Here is an 18,086-nt window from a genome sequence, read left to right as displayed (position 1 = left end):
GGGAAAGAGGCATTTTGCCTACTTGAAACGTTTCTGAGCAAGATTTTTTTTTTAACACTGTGAGAATGAGGGGAAAAAAGGATAATTAGACACATATGTTCAATCATAACTACTTTGAAACCCGGTCTTTGAAGAGAAGAAATGCAATGGCCACCACCACCACCACCACCACCATAGGCGCCGGAAGTGGGGGGGGGCAGGGGGGGCAGTTGCCCCCCCAGTCAAAAAAGTGGGGGGGCAAAACGCATTTTTGCCCCCCCAAAACGCCCCCCCCCCTCCAAAAAAAAAAAAAAAAAAAACAGTAAAGGAGTAAACATGGTTTGTATTTTTAATCCAAAAGAATGTAACGATAACAAAAACCTGAATTAAATCACATATACAATTCCATTCAAAGAAAAAGGAAAGTTCACAGGAATTAAATTTCATAAACATTGAGCATGCCACCTAACGGTATTTATCAATGGAGGTCTCTATAATAGCGATACACGCATATCGTGGACATATTGTGCGAGAATGGGAAAACGTGTCTGTTTTTTTGTTATAGGGGTGAGAAGACATGAGGCCATGAACGCTGGCGTACTGATGGGGGAGGGGGTGATGTATTTCTTATTCGAAACAAGTGATTTACAAAGGTTGATGTTGTGACATGATTTTCCGGCATTTTTTCTCCATTTTTTTTGTAAGTCATAACTTTTTATGCGTTCGTTGGAAAATAAGAAAGTCCCAAATTACAGTCAGGCGAAATACGCTTATTTTCTCGAGCCCCCCCCCCCTCCTTTTTGAAAAAGTATGTTAAAGAGAAAAAGAAAGAAAGACGGAGAAAAAAATAAGTGACCTGCCAATGTCACAAATAAGGTATAAAAAATGCTCATCTGACCGTAATTAAATGCTTAATACCCTAAAGCTTACGGGGGCTCTGCCCCCTGGACCCCACCGAGGGCCCTAAGGCGGGCCCCTGGACGCTCATCTGACCGTAATTAATTACCTAAAACCCCTGAGCTTCCGGGGGCTCTGCCCCCTGGACCCCACCAAGGGCCCTAAAGCGGGCCCCCAGATGCTCATCTGACTGTAATTAAATACCTAAAACCCCTGAGCATCCGGGGGCTCTGCCCCCTGGACCACATCAAGGGCCCTAAGACGGCCCCTGGATGCTCATCTGACCGTAATTAATTACCTAAAACCCCTGAGCTTCCGGGGGCTCTGCCCCCTGGACCCCACCAAGGGCCCTAAAGAAGGCCCCTGGATGCTCATCTGACCGTATTTAAATACCTAAAACCCCTGAGCTTCCTGGGGCTCTGCCCCCTGGACCCCACCAAGGGCCCTAAGGCGGGCCCCTTGGATGCTCATCTCACCGTAATTAAATACCTAAAACCCCTGAGCTTCCGGGGGCTCTGCCCCCTGGACCCCACGCCAATTTACGCTCTACCTGGTCGATAATACTCCACTTTAAAAAACGTTCCGCGGGACCTGCATGTAACGTGTAAGACTGGTGGTGATGCATGTTTTACGTCTGCCCCCCCCCCTTCCGAATTTTTTTCTCATTACGTCTGGACCCCTGGACCCCACCAAGGGCCCTAAAGCGGGACCCCGGATGCTCATCTGACCGTAATTAAATACCTAAAACCCCTGAGCATCCGGGGGCTCTGCCCCCTGGACCACATCAAGGGCCCTAAGACGGCCCCTGGATGCTCATCTGACCGTAGTTAAATACCTAAAACCCCTGAGCTTCCGGGGGCTCAGCCCCTTGACCCCCTGCCGAGGCTCATGCCCCACGCCAATTTACGCTCTACCTGATCGATAATACTCCACTTTGAAAAACGTTCCGCGGGACCTGCATGTAACGTGTAAGACTGGTGGTGATGCAGATTTTTCGTCTGCCCCCCCCCCTCCCTTTCGAATTTTTTTTCTCATTACGTCACTGCCCCTGGAATGTGAGCCCCCTGAAATGTTTGCCCCCCCAATCCCAAACTGCTTCCGGCGCGCCTGACCACCACCACCACCACCACCTCCAGTCAAAACTCTTCTTCGGAGTATTTAGGAGGAAAATAAATCCAAGATCCAAGAATGGCCCGGCCCGTTTTTCGAAACCGTCATAAGTCTAACTTCTTGACTAAATCAGCGTTAGTATAAGCTTGTCCACTCCGTGTTTCACGAAGCCCTCTTTGCCAAGACAACATCCTGACTATTAGTTATGACGCCTCCGACCCCGTCATAATCTCTGTCATAACTTTTTAGTCGACGGGCAGCGCCATCACATGTCTTTAATTGGGAAGACTATGCAAAAAAGGACAAGAAATCCTCCAGCTATGATCTTTCTACACATTCACTTAAACAGGAAGTTATCTTTTTTTTTTAAATTAGAAAATCTTATGAAGATATTCCATGTTTATATCCAAGGCTATGTACAATGGCATATTAAATGACATGATATATTTTTGTTTTGCCGGGTGTGTGTTCCCTTCGTTTCTATTCCCTCCGATACTAAGTAAAACAGGAAAATATTCAGTAAATGATCATGATTGGACATGCATAAACCGCAGAGGCGTAAAGCTCTCAATATAAGGCCTACTTATACGGGGCATGCGTCTATATAGCTACGACCCGGCCAATCCAATGGCAACAATTATTCTCAAAGGAGGGGGTGGCGGTGGGGTAGGCGCGTACACAGGGGGTGTTGGGGGGGGGGGGGTTAACCCTCCCTTTTATATATATTTTTGTTTCCTCAAGGGGGTTGTGCTGAGTAAAATATCAGTCGACGCGATTTTCTTATTTCCCACTCCCCCCCCCCCCCCTACCCACTGAACGAAATATCGGTCGGCGCGATTTTCAAAACACGCTCCTTGAAAAAAAATCCTGCGTACGCCACTGGGTGGGGGTAATAATAGTCCCCGCCACCTGATGTTAACGTCCCCGTGGAAATCCCATTCTGTTACGTCACCTGATTTTTTTTTAAATGTCGCATGCATGGAAGTTCATCGACTGAGAAATGGATCTATCATATGCGGAAATAAAAATATCATATGCGGAAATAAAAAATATCGTTCAAACAAATCGAATTGTTTTGTAAACAAACTTTGTTCAAAAGTTTGGCATGATCAACAATGCGAGTCACTTTTGCCCACGACGCACGTGAACATGTAATATCAACGGTTAATTAAGTAAACATGCATATAAAAAACTGATTTACAAAAATATAGTGAGATAACTTCGTCGCGGCTAAACTGAATTTTTAGTTTGTTAGTTTTCAGTTTTTTTTTTTTTTTTTAAATCTTTTATTTGTTTGGCATATGGTTTTGTGTTTATTATTATTTTGTTGTCATTTTCAACGAAAGTCTTTGATTCTGATTACAGTAGGCCTACTGATAAATTCTTCTTATTTGCCTTAAATGATTATTTGGTACATGTATATAGAACTTAGCAATTAATTTGTGTATAATTTCAATCTTCAATATAAAAGAGCTAATGTTGAAAATAGTTTTGTAACTGACAATGCAACCACGTTTAAAAAAAAAAACAACGATGACAACGATATATTGACGTATGTATAGATATAGAGTAGCAAGCAGAAAAGTTATTTTGTGGCCAATTCAACGCACAAATTCTTCGCACTGACTGCAATGTTCATTTGCATTCTCTCGGTAAAAATATAAAATAATATATAAACCGGGATATAAACGTACATGTAAATATAAAATCAGTGGCGGATCTAGGGAGGGGGAGGGGAGGGGAGAGGGGAAAGGGGGGGGGGGGCTCCCCTGGCCAAAAAACAGGTAAATCTAACCTTTTTTAAATAAAAAAAGAAGACGGCCCCTCCCCCTGGCGCAAGGGGGGGGGGGGGGTGGGTGTTGATTACAAAAAAAATTAGTACTCCTTTTGGATCTCCCTAACGGATCACTTTCCATTCCCCTGCGACTTCTCGTAATCTGAGGACTGAGGTAGCGTATCGAAATGGGTTTTTTTCTTCCCCCTCGTATATCATTATCATGTGAATAGGCTTTGTGACAATGATACCACAGAGCTGGGAATTGTAAGCTCAATATACAAATATTTCCCCTGAAAAATAATAATAATGCTTTCTCATCTAATGAAAATATGCGGGGATTCAGTCGGGGAAAGAAGGGAAAAAAAGTATAAGGAAACGTGGGGTGCTGGTTGGCCGTTTGCCTATAGTTGACATGGTCAATATTTGCAGCTGTCCTTAAAATCCCCGCTGCCGGAGTAAACGATGCAATGAGTAATCGTTGAGGTTTTTTTTAATGAAAACAATTAGACTACACGGTCATATATATAGGGCCTAAACCCCGAATTTTAAATAAATTAATAAACGTACATTGTGTTACTTCGCTCTCTGCAGATAACTTCGGGTTGGTTCCATTGGAGGATATACGATATTTTCGCACTAAATATGTCTTCTCGATCCCAGTTTCAGTTAAAACAGGAACTTCACTACAGAAGTGAAAATTCTAAGGTAGGTCTATAGTACTTTATATAGCAATACAATTTATATACACCTTTTCAATAAGCGCACCTATCAAGGAATGTTTGAAACAGGAAAACTACATATTGGCAACAAATTGGTAAAGGAATGAGATCAAAATTCGTCTGTTTTTAACTGACATGATTATATATGATCATGGACGTACAAGGAGGAATGGGTTAGAGGCTGCAGCCCTTAATAATTTAAATATTCGGGCAACGAAAACTTTATATTTTGATAGCGAGTTGACCTCGTTGTATTTTATATTTTATATTTATGTAAAATGTTCGCGCTTGTTTCGCTCACTCGCCTATCTTTAGAGGGTGGAAGGTTGATGGAGAGTTGTAAGAGAGGCGAAAGCCTCCTAGCAAATGTTGTTCAAGTATGCATAAAGTTATTCAACAGGTCTAATTACCAGTGGTGGATCCAGCCGGCGACAAGAGAGACCCAATCCGTGAGAAAATATTTAGTTGCGACTCAGCCAGCCTGTGAATAAGGGGGGGGGGGGGTAAGATAAGAGGCACTTTTTTGGGGTCCAATTTTTTCAGGACATATTTTGCGCCGACTCAGCCAGCTGGTGAATAAGCAAGGGGGAGGGGGGGGGGTGTAAGAGCACTTTTTGTGGCCTAATTTGGGAGAAAATTCTTTTCTTTTTTTGGCCAGGGGGGGGGGGGGGGGGGGGGGGGAAGGCCCGATGGGCCTCCACGTGGATCCGCGCCTGGTTCTTACTATTAAAACAAAATTCTTTCTTTTTCAGGATCGCGGTTATCAATATGGAGAGTGCACGGTATATCGTACTGCCCCTGACAAGGTCGTTCTGGAGGTGTCAGAAGACCCAAGAAAGAAGTATCTTTCTCAGATCAGATATGTGAATCCTGGTAAACATGACAATATTCTATGTATCACAACGACAGATGACACCAAATATCTGAACTTTGATAGCAGGTAATAAAAAAGACAATTAAAATGCCCTGACTGAAAACATTTTAATGAAATCATTCATAAACAGTAAGGTAATTTATACTTTTTAAATGATAAAATCGTTCCATCAAAGGAAAAGAAATATAGCCTCATTTGTGATCAAATCAATATTAGAAGCATTTCAAATTCCTGAAAGTTTTTCAAATTAATTTGACATTTCAAAGTAAGGAATAGACGCTCAATAAAAACTTTTATTATAAAGTGAATTTATAAATAAATATATAAATAAATATTAAGTTTCGTTATTCTATGTACATAATTATGTTTTTTTAAATTAAAAAAAACAAAACATTTTGACATTGTATGTATATTTTGTATTATACCTTACGTTTATAATTATGTTCTTTGTTAATCTGTTATTATAATTGGAAAAATGCAGAAATCAAATCAAATCAAATCAAATCAAATAACAATAACCAGGTTCCAATTTCTCTGAGTAGAGAGTGACAAATGTGGATTAAATTCTTGCTAAAAGACTTAATACCGGGAAGGGATTCGAACCTTTAACCCTTTTACTGAAAGTCAAATGAATGATTTACTATACCACGACACCTCCATTCTATCAATCAACCGTAATGGTGAAAGAGCCAGTCTTGTCACACACAAAAAGTTTGAGTGTAAAAACGATTAAGAAAGAAGAAGATAATCTAACTCATGTCCACACTTTACATGTAGGCATATTACGACCTTTAGTATTGATAATAATACCTCGATGTGTGTGTGTGGGGGGGGGGAGGAGAGGGGGTGCAAAAATAAACATTGTATCTTCATCACGTTGTCTCAGAAAAATAAAGATGCTAATTTCACTCACAGATCGGACATGAATGCTTGGCAGGACTCCATCGGTGGACTTATGAAATCTGGTGAGATCAGCAGGCCCCGTGCCCAATCTGTACAGACTAGGACCAGGCCGCGACATGGACGCGAAGAGAGGAAGGTTAAAACATCTCCTGCAGCCGTGGATGATATTTTTTCAGAAATTGTTCAAAGTGTATGTTCATTATTTGTTCATTGATTAGCTTCTTTCTTATTCATAAAACGTTAGAAGATTTGATAATCAAATTATGGTATAATTTCAGTATTTGTCAAGGTTGTATAGAATTCGAATATGAAAAAGTTTACAATAATTGTTGTTATCATTGGTGATGATGATGATGATGATGATTATTATTATGATAATTATTATTAAAGTTATTATTATTACCATTACTATCATCGTTACCATTATCCATATCATTTTTATTATTGTTATTACTAATTATTTTGTTTTACTTATTATAATGATAAATTTAGTCACCAGACTGCATTTCTCGAATATTGAACTGTAACTAGAAAGAACAGGTTTTTGCTTAGTAATTGATTTCATCAAATGAAGTTATTAATCCTAGGTCTGAAATCATGTTTATATTTTTTTTAAATCAGGGCAGACATTTGGAACCCGCTTCTTCAGATGACGGTAAGACCTCAAAAACTTATTACAATATTTTTTTTTAAATGTCAAAATTTATGCTCTAAATATTATGACAGGATAACTTATTATACACTAATAAGTTAGAATTATCCTTAATATAGTGTTTTATGTCATCTAATTTCGTGGCTTTTTACAATATTGGCTGAATGGATCAATATATGATTTTGTCTTTTTTTTTTTTTTGTGTAAAATGAATTTATTGATAAATATATGCTGTTGAACAAATCAAACAATCATACACAATCGATTGAAATAACATCGTGGCTTCTTAACATAGTTCAAATAAAACATGTATCGTTTTCTTCAATAACAGTGTTTTCAAAAATGCATAGCTTTTTTGTTTTACAGTTCCTTTCGATCTTTAATCGGTTGTGGATTAGTCTTTTGAAAATACAAAGAATAGAGACTTCATGAAACATGAGTTTGCGATTTTCTGCTTGCATAAATGTTAAATAAACTGCGTATTTTGCATATATGATAAGAAAATTTAAACTTTTAAATCTTTTGTTTTTCAAGTTATAACCTTCAATTAAAACGAACTTATCAAAAGAAAAATTAACATTGTAAAGTTTTCGAATTATGTCTCCAAATTTTAACCAAACCAATCGTGTGTGCTTGCATTTTACAAATAAATGGAGATTGTCGTGTAACTGATCATCATATAAACATAAGGGATTGTTACACAATTTCCATTTGAATAAATTATACCTATTTGGTAATAAGTTGTGTAATAACTTAAAATTGAATTCTGATATTTTGTTTTCTTTCATAGCTTGTAAATTAAATGACCATATGACTTTCCAGTCGATTTGTTCTGTACTATTTAACATTTCTTCCCATTTCTCTTCGATTGGAGGTCTAACAATTGAATGAATGGACAACATAGAGTAAAAAAAACTTCGATTTTCGTTTAGTGTTAACATTCATTAAAACATTTTTCATGACACCTTCATTTTCTTCTCGTGTCTCATCATATACATGTACCTGTCTTAACATTTTCTGTTTTTTTTTGGGAATTGCATTTACTATGATATAATATTCTTGAAACAAAGAAGCATGTTTTTTCTCAAATCTTTCTTCAATTTCTCTCAATGACATAAATCTAGAGTTTTTTACGACATCATTAATTTTCAAAAGGCCTACATCGAACCATTTTTTAATAAATAATACATTTTTGTTATGATCTCTTATATTTGAGTTAAACCATATGTTTTCACTTCTAACATTAGTACATTGTAAATCAATTGGCGTCTTACATTCTACTATCTCTTTAAAGTCGAACCAAGTATATACCATATTCTTGTAATATTGGGGCATTTTTATATTCTTTAAACAAAACTTCATATCATCTTTTGTACATTTACTATTTAACACATATTGTAAATTGCCCACTTTTTTAAAGAAACCATCAATTATCTTTTTCCACTTTGAGTTTTCGTGGGAGAAGTAGTGCAATATCCACTTTAATATAAAACTTTGTAACAGAGCATTCAAATCGACCATTTTTAATCCTCCATACTCATAACTCATACAAACCACTTTTCTTTTTATTTTGTGTTTTTTTCCATTCCACAAAAATGTATACAGTAAAGAATCAATGAGTTTCATTACATTTTCCGGCATGGAAATCATTTGAGCATTGTATATAATTTGAGAAACAAGAAATGATTTGATTATAGTTATTTTACCAGAAAAAGTTAAGCGCCTCGCTTTCCATAGACGTACTATATTTTCAATCTTTGATATTTTGGGTTTCCAATTAAGATTTATTAGGTTTTGTTCATTTTTCCCAAAATGAACCCCTAATATTTTAACATCAGAATAGGTCCATGGAATGCCATAAATGTTTTCACCAATGGTGTCTCCATTTACGATTTTGTCTTTTATCATAAGCAATGCCGCGTTTTGAAATTTCTTAATATTATTTAATTTCTCTTTTACTACCAATACTTGTTGACATTAAACTGTTGTAATGATTTCTCTCTACTTTCATATCCTTGATCATATAGATTCTGCCTGCTATGAAAACTCAGATTTCAACCGCCCACTTCTGGAACAACGTGATGCTTATTTCTATAAACATGAACTAACGGTATGTACAAGTGTTGACATAAGTTGAATATCTAAAAGGAAAAGAAAAGTAATCACGCAAAGATGTACGTTTTGCAGGGTATTGCGACACCCTGACATTTAATGTAGGTTAATGGAATTTCTGTCAAAAAACCCTAAATAAATCGTGACGTAGGACCTAAGGTACTTATTTCCTCGTTACACCGCATTGTGTTAACGCGGTTCAATGGATTTTCTAAAAGTAACTCATTGTTTGATTTTTGAATTTTTCGCAGTACTATTTTCTTCTTTTTTTCCTCATCCGCGACGGGTATCATTATACATGTAAGTTAGCTCCAATCCCTGGATTGATAAAAATCTATTGTTCCACTCGAAAACCTCACATGCGTGGATAGCGGTCTGAATCCTATACTAACGGCAATACACTAATACAAATTACCACCCTCCATCCGGATAACGTGAATTGGTACCCGGTAGGAAAAACTTCCCTTAATGTTTTAACATGGCGCCTCGGCTATGAAAGCCGGGATATTAAGCGAATATATTATTTTGTACTAGTATATCATGATATATTAGAGTATAGTTGTATAGTTCCGGAATTAAATCATATGAGAAGATTGCCAAAAAAAAAAAAAAAAAAAACAATGAATACGAATCAATGTCAATGACCTCATAATAATTTAATTTGATAAACAAATAATACAGATTCTTTCCGCATGGGAATTTTAGAAGGGCATTGCGACATGCCCGACGCCCCAATAATTTTACCTTTAAAATGATACAGCGCACAAAGCGGCAACCACATAGTAATGTCAAAACGAAAAATGCGGTCTATTTTGGTTGGGGGTTGCTCGATTTATCATTTTACACCCACCCTCATGGACCCATGCGTATCAATGCATACTGAAGGGTTTTTTTCATGGTAAGAACAATGGGCTGAAGAGAAATCCCAAGATATAAATAACATCATTACAAACGATACTTTTTTGTTAGCCCTACCAATCATGAATTAACACATTCATAGGGTTTTAGAGGAGTAAGAAAAGGGGGCATTAGGCGGAACCCCCTTTCAAATCCTCTACTCTATTCGATCTCCAGTCAGCTCAATTACAGTGAAATTTTTATGTTTAGATTTTTATAATTGTCCTGAAAAACTTTCCTTGCCCTAAATTTGCCACCTGTCACTCTACATACATTGTGGCGCCACTTTAATAGTAGTTCATATAAAAATAATTTTCATCGATGAAATAGTATAGTCTTGACGCCCTTCTGGCTTTCAGCACACGACACCATGTTTTTGTCTTATGTTTTATGTATTACATGTTATATCAATGGAAAACAAATTTCTGTATTATATTATGGACAATGAAATCTTGAATCTTGAATCTTGAATCTTGAAAAAGAAAAAAAAAAGTCTTTGAAAAGCCTGCCCTTTTTAAACCAACTTTCTGACAATTTCTGTTTCTAGCAAATGCAAGAAGAAAATTATCAAGCCCTGATACAAGAGGAAGAAACTGTTGACACGGTAAGTCGAAGAGTTTACATAACTTCCTTGATTTGATCATAACGTTTTATAATACTTACGGACATTTAGGCAAGTCCGTTTATTCTAGTCAAGTAATAAGAGAGAACCATGGTTAGACCCAGCTCTTTGGACTTTCCCTGGAACCGTTCGCAAACGAATTTTGCATGTCTGTGCAACAGTGGTGACAACTGTAAAGCTTGAAAGGGGCTTGCCCAATGTAGTAAAATATAATGTAAACTGCAAACGACAACCGAAATATGACTAAATGTATTATGCTGTTGTCTAGTCATGTGCACAGTATTAGGGCGCGTTCATGCTTGATTTTGGGCGCGTTCATGCTTGATTTTGAAGGCAGAATGAGCGATTTGTAACGCTCATCGTAAACGCTCATGGTAATCGCAGTTCCACGGTGCACTGTTCATGCTCACTTCTCCAGGCAATTCTCCTTGGGTGGCCTTCAGCTGGATTCGCAAACCTGTGTGCGCATGCTACGTAAACCCACTAGAGGTCAGTGCGTTGACCCCATTTAAACGCGTTTACAAATTATAAACGCATCTTTTTGTGAGTTTACGATCGGCGATCGTGATTGCCGTTTTTCGGTGATTCTACAAAAGTGAGCATGAACGCAAGCGTGTTTTAAACTAAACGCGTAACAGATGCCTGATTCTGGCCGTCAAAATCAAGCATGAACGCGCCCTTAAATGCAAATTTATTTGATAACAATAGACTGGTTTACTAACGTATATCAACATTATGGAGGTTTCTTTCCTGGCGACCTATGGTGACTAGTTATCCCATTAACCTGTTATCAATGAATGAACTACAGTACTTGGAATCCAGTTCGCATACATGACTTGTTGCTATGTCAGACGAGTTCTTTTGTTTAAAAAGTATGCATATATACATTTTGAAAATGTTAATAAACATGTCTATTGCATCCATTGAGGGTTAAATACGAGACGCTAAAGCCTGGTGCACACTATACACGATCTGACTACGATCCGACCTTGAAAGAGTTTGTGATATTACGTGAACATTTAAACATGTAAAATCTTAATGACCAAGGATCTGAATAGTCATGTGATTAATACAATAGGCCCTTTTTGTAATGTAACTAAATTTAATGCATAAGTTTTTGTGAAGTGCCTCAATACAAATTATTTCATTCACCTGATAAGAATAATAGTATTTCAATAGTCAGAATGCAAACTGCATATATTAACTGTTGCTAGGTAGGTCAAGACATAGGCCCGAATTCACAAAGCAAGGTTTGAGCTCAGACCAAGGTTTGAGCTCAAACCTCCTTTTGTTTCGCCAAACCTCCTTTTGTTCTTTACAAACCAGGTTTGTAAAAAATGCGTAAAACGCGTCATATGACGTACGAAAACCAAGGTTTGTCGACAAACCTCCTTTGTGAATTCGGGCCATAATGTTTGTCCTACCTGGCAACAACTAATTTATGCAGTTCGGATTCTGTCTATTGAAATACTATTATGCTTTTTAGGTGAATGAAATAATATGTCCTAAAGGCACTTCACAAAGACTTATGCATTATATTTGGTTACATTACGAAAATGGCCTATTGCAAATTTAAGGGATTTCATGCTCCCTTGGAGGGAAAACAGCACAATCGGCTCGGAATCGTAGTAACGTCGGGCTTATAGATTTGAAGCCGATTTTGCTTTTATTCTGACTAGAAGAGTTAATGCACTAAAATTCTCATCATTATTCATAATCTCAATCAGGAGGATAATGGTTGTTTAGATTATATATTTAATATAACCGCCCTTTCTACGAAAATCGGTTCACAGGAGAATCTCGTGGTGTGCGCCGGCAGTATCTAAATGACAGTATCTATGTGCGAATTGCATTATTAATTCTGTATTTTTCAACATTTCACATCACCCTTTTTTGACAATGCTTGTCATACACATCTGTTGATAAGTGCTAATATGGCAATATATGTTAGTAAAGAGAAATAACAAAATAAACATTATTCCGCTTATTAAACACAGTGAGACTTGTTTCATTTATAAAGGATGACGAACTTGACGTCTATGAAGATGTTAAGGAAATCTTACCTAGCCAACCCCTGCCACTGACCTCAAAGGTGGATCAACCACAAGAGCCATCAGGATTGGCAAACAAGAAAAAAGCCCTGCTACCTCCCAAAGGGAAACATCGGCACGCTAAAGCTCCTCTTCCAAATCCGAAACCGAAGGTAAATCCATACATATTAAGTGTAATATCAAGTATATATAAAAATATCATGTGTTTTGGTCAAAGTTCATTTCTTGTCTATCATTCCATGAGATCGCTGTGTGCAAAGATGCTTTGAATTGGATCGAGAGTGGCATTGGAAATGACAATGAAGTCAACTATTTATTTAAAAAGAAAGTCTGAAAAGAAGTGGTTGATAGTCGACTGGGAAGCAATAGTACAACAGTTTGATATTCATTTATTTATGTGCCATGTGTTGAGGATATTTGTTATGTTAAGGTTTCATTCGAATGGCTATAGCTAAAAGAAAATTAAACAGTGAAGTTGAAAATCACACGGTAAAATGAGGCCATGTGTGCGTGCGTGTGTGTGTGCGCGTGTGTTGGGTACGATGAAACAAGACTTTAGAGAGGCAATATCTTGTGATAAAACATATTTCCTTCCTTTTTATGTACTTACAGTCATCAAAAAAAAAAAAGTTGACATTAATTTTATACTAAAGATTTTCAAATACATATTTAATATGAACTTATCTACCATCATACATCCTCCTTTAAAATGATACTAGATTGGAATCATACCACTTACGCATCAATGAGCATATTCATTTAATAATGAATGAGTCTGTAAAAGAAAATTTCAAAAAATGGGGCATCTGGCCTTTCAAATGTTGATGAGTATTTCCATCTTGTTGATTCAAAATTAAAACAACAAAAAAAGAGAACATTCACGAGGAGCAAAACAGAGACATTTTCACCGTGATTGTCAAAACCATTCGGTCCTGAGACTACAATTGATATTCAGAGCTCAATTTTTCTCATTATTTCTCGAGACATTCTTTGTTTTCATTGTTGAACAAGAATATCTTTCAGATTCATATGTTTATTCATCTTTAAATGGTTGCTTGCTCTTTTTTTTGCAATTTGTTTAATCAGACAATTAAAGTGAATGTGCTCATCCAAGTGACGTTAAAAATGATCTTTATTGATTCTGGTAGAGTATTAATTTTATCTTGATTTGATATATATTTTATTATATTTTACTATATTTCATTGACGGTTTATATGCAAATTTTGAACAATAAAGTCAGAGTGTCCTCTTTCTTTTTAATTGCTGAGTGTATGGATGTACGCAATTTATAAACATAACGCACTCACACGCGCGCACGCACACACTTATATAATAATGATTATATATAACTATATACATGTATTTCATCAAGATAATATCATTGTGAATAAAAAGATTTGAGGGAGTAAAGGCGTTATATGATTATTAGAAAGCCTACACTTGATTTTACAGAATGGTATTGGATGTAAGCTGTCCGTTAAAGTAGATTGTCCGGCGGGAAAGATGGCGGCATTGCCAAAACAGAAGTCAAACCTCAGACCAGCAGCAAGAAATAACTACAGAAGCACCATCACTGGGTCTGGACATTTGCAAAGCGACGACGAGAGCATCATCAGTCGCCCGGGAAGTTTGAGTAGCAATGAGAATGCTCATCATATACACGGACGGGAACATCCTTTGCCTAGCGATCTACCATATCAGGTTACTAGAATAACAATAACAAAATATAATAACAATAAGATAATAATACACAAAGATAAGAAAATATATGTAATTAAAGATAGATAATGGTTAGGAAAGAATATATGAGTAGATTAGTTAATGAATATATGAATAAATGATTTAATAAATGAATTAAATTAATAATGTCAGTGAAAATAGTTATAGTAATAATAATGATGATAATAATGATGTTAATAATAATGATAATTATCGTAATTATAATAATTATTAAGATAATAAAAATAATAATAATTTAAAAGATAATGATAATAATGATTACATTATACATTAATTTTAATAATAATAATAGTAAGAAGAAGAAGAAGAAGAAGAAGAAGAAGAAGAACAAAATTACGAACAAAATTAGGGCGTCAGTATACGTGTGTTCTGCAAAACAGAATAGTACATAAATCTTTTTCTAGATACGTGAGGTAATGTAAAACACTTGGACATTTATATTTTTGACTAATTAATGAAGAAAACGGTAAATCTTTCAAGTTTCACTTCATATTTTTACTTTGGCAGGGTCTGGGTAGGATGTCTGTCTCTGGAAGGAATGAAGGAAAAGGAAAGATTCGACCCCCAATGCCACCCCCGAAACATACCAAACCAACGGCACAAGTAATACCACAACAGACGGACAGGGATTATGCATGTGAGAGAACTTGATTATTAACTTTTGTACCTTGTTGTTTCGTAATAATTATAATAATGATAATTATAATGATGATGACAATAATATTAATAATGATAGTAATAACAATAATAATAATAATAATAATGATATTAATAGTAATGATAATGATAACCTAGCATTAGTCATAGATTGAAGGATGTAGAGGGTATTAATATATGAGATTAAATTAACAAAACATGGACTAATAAATGTTACCTCAGATAAAAAATAAAAAAATCATTTGACCATATCCATGTATACTAGTAGGCCCATTATAGAGGCTTTGTGATACCGAATTTTACCAGCTTTTCACTCCCAAATTATCTGAAAAGCAAAAAGAATCAAAACAATCCTCGCGTTTTTAGGACTCTTTACTGATTACTGAATGGGGGAAATCAAATAGATTCCCCCTTTTTTGTTGGGGGGGGGGGATGCGTTCACTCGAACCCCAGGGCCTCTAAGTTTTACGGACCTGACTCGTATAGCTTTATCAAAGCCTTTCATCAACCATTGTTTCATTTTTAATAGATGCTAGTGGGTACCCTCTTGATCCGGATGGAAGAGAGCTTGAGGCAAACTGTGATACCAAAGAGAGAGTCAGAACTATCCGCAGAAGGTACATATTCCTTTTTTTTTCATTTTATGAACGAATGTTGATAATCAATATTTTGATAAATTGATAAGAAAATATAAATGATATATTTTCGCATTTAATCTTCTCAATAAGAGGGCAAGGAGAAATGTATTGAAGAATAGAGAGAGAGAGAGAGAGAAAGGGAGAGAGAGAGAGAGAGAGAGAGAGAGAGAAGGGGCGAGAAAATGGGGCCAGATAGAGACAGACACATATATAATGATGTAGAATATTAACTAAAAAGACTAATCAGAAGAATGTCACACAAAATAGAAAACAAACTAAATAAAAAATTATATATATTTTTAACATGTTAATTGTTCTAAAATCTATATGAACACCAACCTGGCAAACAATGACAACAATTAATTGAATTCAAATTGGTAAGAAATGAAATGTTATGTCATCTCTCTGATCTCATCATCTCAGAGACGGGTCGGTATCATCGTTCGAAGTGGAGAAGAACGTGAATATTCCTAGCCAGGAGTTTAAGGTTGGAGATGTCTGCCTAGCTGACAAAGATGGATCAGTCGTGTAAGCATAATTATATACTTTGTAATGATGATTATTTCTTTTGTAAATTTTATAACAGATAATGAGCGTCAGAACAAGATGACTTTACATGGTTGAAAGACCTAAGTGATCACTAATTTGTGTTTGTTTTTGTTTTGTTAGCTCAGCGGGGGGGGGGGGGGGGGGGGGGGGGGGGAGGGTGGAGCTCTATTTTTTTTTCCTTCTACTCAACACCCCCGTGGTTTTTTCCAATCTAAGTCCTTCACTTTAAGGACTATATGTACTTTTCTCTATGAATGCTAATTAGGTAAGTGCAACTGCTGACTTGAAATCATTAAAAACATTAAATATTTGTATTTCATTGGTTTCTCTTTTTCGCTACAGAATCGAGCGTACCAACCTGTCGACGTACTTGAATGCTGGGGACCAATTGTTACAGATTAATGACATCGATGTGGAACACAAGGGAAAAGATTTTGCTCATATTTGTCTCGGCAGTGTGAGCTCATCTCATGTACGTAGTAAGATTAGTTGAAAATAGAAATGTGATAAGCTGGTATATACAAATAGCTGGCTATGAACTGACAAGAGATGTTCAGTAATTTATCTTTTAAAATCAATTCGTATACGCACTGCTTTTCACCGGATCTTGATTTTTTTTCTCGATCATCTAATCAAGAGCTTGAAGGCTGCACAATATGAATTAAAAGTTCTAGCAGAACACTACAAAAATGATGTAGATATATTAGCACAGCATTTAACTTTGTTTTTGTGTTCAGAATATATCACTTTTAGTTCACTTAAAAAATAAAAATAAACAAACAAACAAGACATAAACAGGGATTACACTAGTTTAAACCTATTGATATGCCTTTTTTAAATGTATTTTATTCATATTTGATCAAGCTTAATCTTTTCTCTCTCTTACAATGACAGATAAACCTCAAAATTCTCCGACGGTTTCACCAGGGATGATGGTTTAAGTTCCAAGGTGTCACCCAAGACTTCCTGAATAGTCTTATTTGTGGACATGAATGTATTCTCCATCCGTTTCTTCTTAGGATCAAATGCCAGCTTTCTACGTCACAGTACATAATGGCAAATAGCGAGGTTCCGGAGAGGACAAGTGGTGCAATCGTCCCTATAGTTTGAAAAACATCCACCAATATAAAAGATAATGCCAAGACCGAATCATGCGTCTTGCACTGGACGGGATTTGTGTAGCGACTCAGGAAGACGAAGATGAAGACGGAGGAGGAGAATAAGAATAAAATGTGAAGGAAAAGAAGAAGATGAAGATGGAGAAGAAGAAAAAGAAGAAGAAGAAGAAGAAAAAGAAGAAAAAGAGGAGGAGAAGAAGAAGAAGAAGAAGAAGAAGTATTTGGTGTTAGAAGGGTTGCATTTTAGCAAGTAAATTTGCTTTAATCCTCCTCCAATTAACAATACTGAGTTGTATCTGGCGTTGCGATATATGAAAAATGCAGAGATAATGAAAAATATTTATGTATAACAAAAAAGTGTTGCTAATCTTTTGTCAGGGTAGCCCATTTACCAATAAGTAGTGGTCTTCCATTTACATAAAAAGCAAAACGTTTCTACAGAACAGTTAAAATAGAATTCATGGTAAATTTAGAAAGATATAACACAGCAATAATAGACGTGGCACAAATGAATACTTGTTAATAATATTACTATATTTTGGATGATATGTTGGCCTATACAATTCTATGTGCGACACGGTTTAAAATGAAGCTCATAAAAACTAAAACAATACAGAGTGATCTGGTGGCTTTATGTGAACTATCATATTAGCAGTTGTCATGATTCGCCGATAATGGAACAGTGTGCGAATTAACTAAACACTGCTGTGATTACCTATAATGTATTTAAACAAATTATCATTGGAAATTTTGTAGAGCTGTGAATAAATAGCACCATCTTTCTGGTCAC

The 18,086-nt window shown here is 36.2% G+C and overlaps 1 long non-coding RNA gene across 1 annotated transcript; it reads left to right on the top strand.

Annotated features, from left to right (window-relative positions):
• The first annotated feature begins 15,529 nt into the window (after positions 1–15,529).
• On the top strand, positions 15,530–17,421 carry LOC105444412. The gene is made up of 4 exons (XR_004062338.1): positions 15,530–15,608; positions 16,053–16,157; positions 16,521–16,650; positions 17,073–17,421. It is a non-coding gene; the product is annotated as an uncharacterized LOC105444412 (long non-coding RNA).
• Positions 17,422–18,086: the final 665 nt, after the last annotated feature.

Source organism: Strongylocentrotus purpuratus, unplaced genomic scaffold (genome assembly GCF_000002235.5).
Source record: "Strongylocentrotus purpuratus isolate Spur 01 unplaced genomic scaffold, Spur_5.0 spur5_scaffold_8, whole genome shotgun sequence".
Lineage (NCBI taxonomy): Eukaryota > Metazoa > Echinodermata > Echinoidea > Camarodonta > Strongylocentrotidae > Strongylocentrotus > Strongylocentrotus purpuratus.
This window is presented reverse-complemented; position numbering and strand designations above follow the sequence as displayed.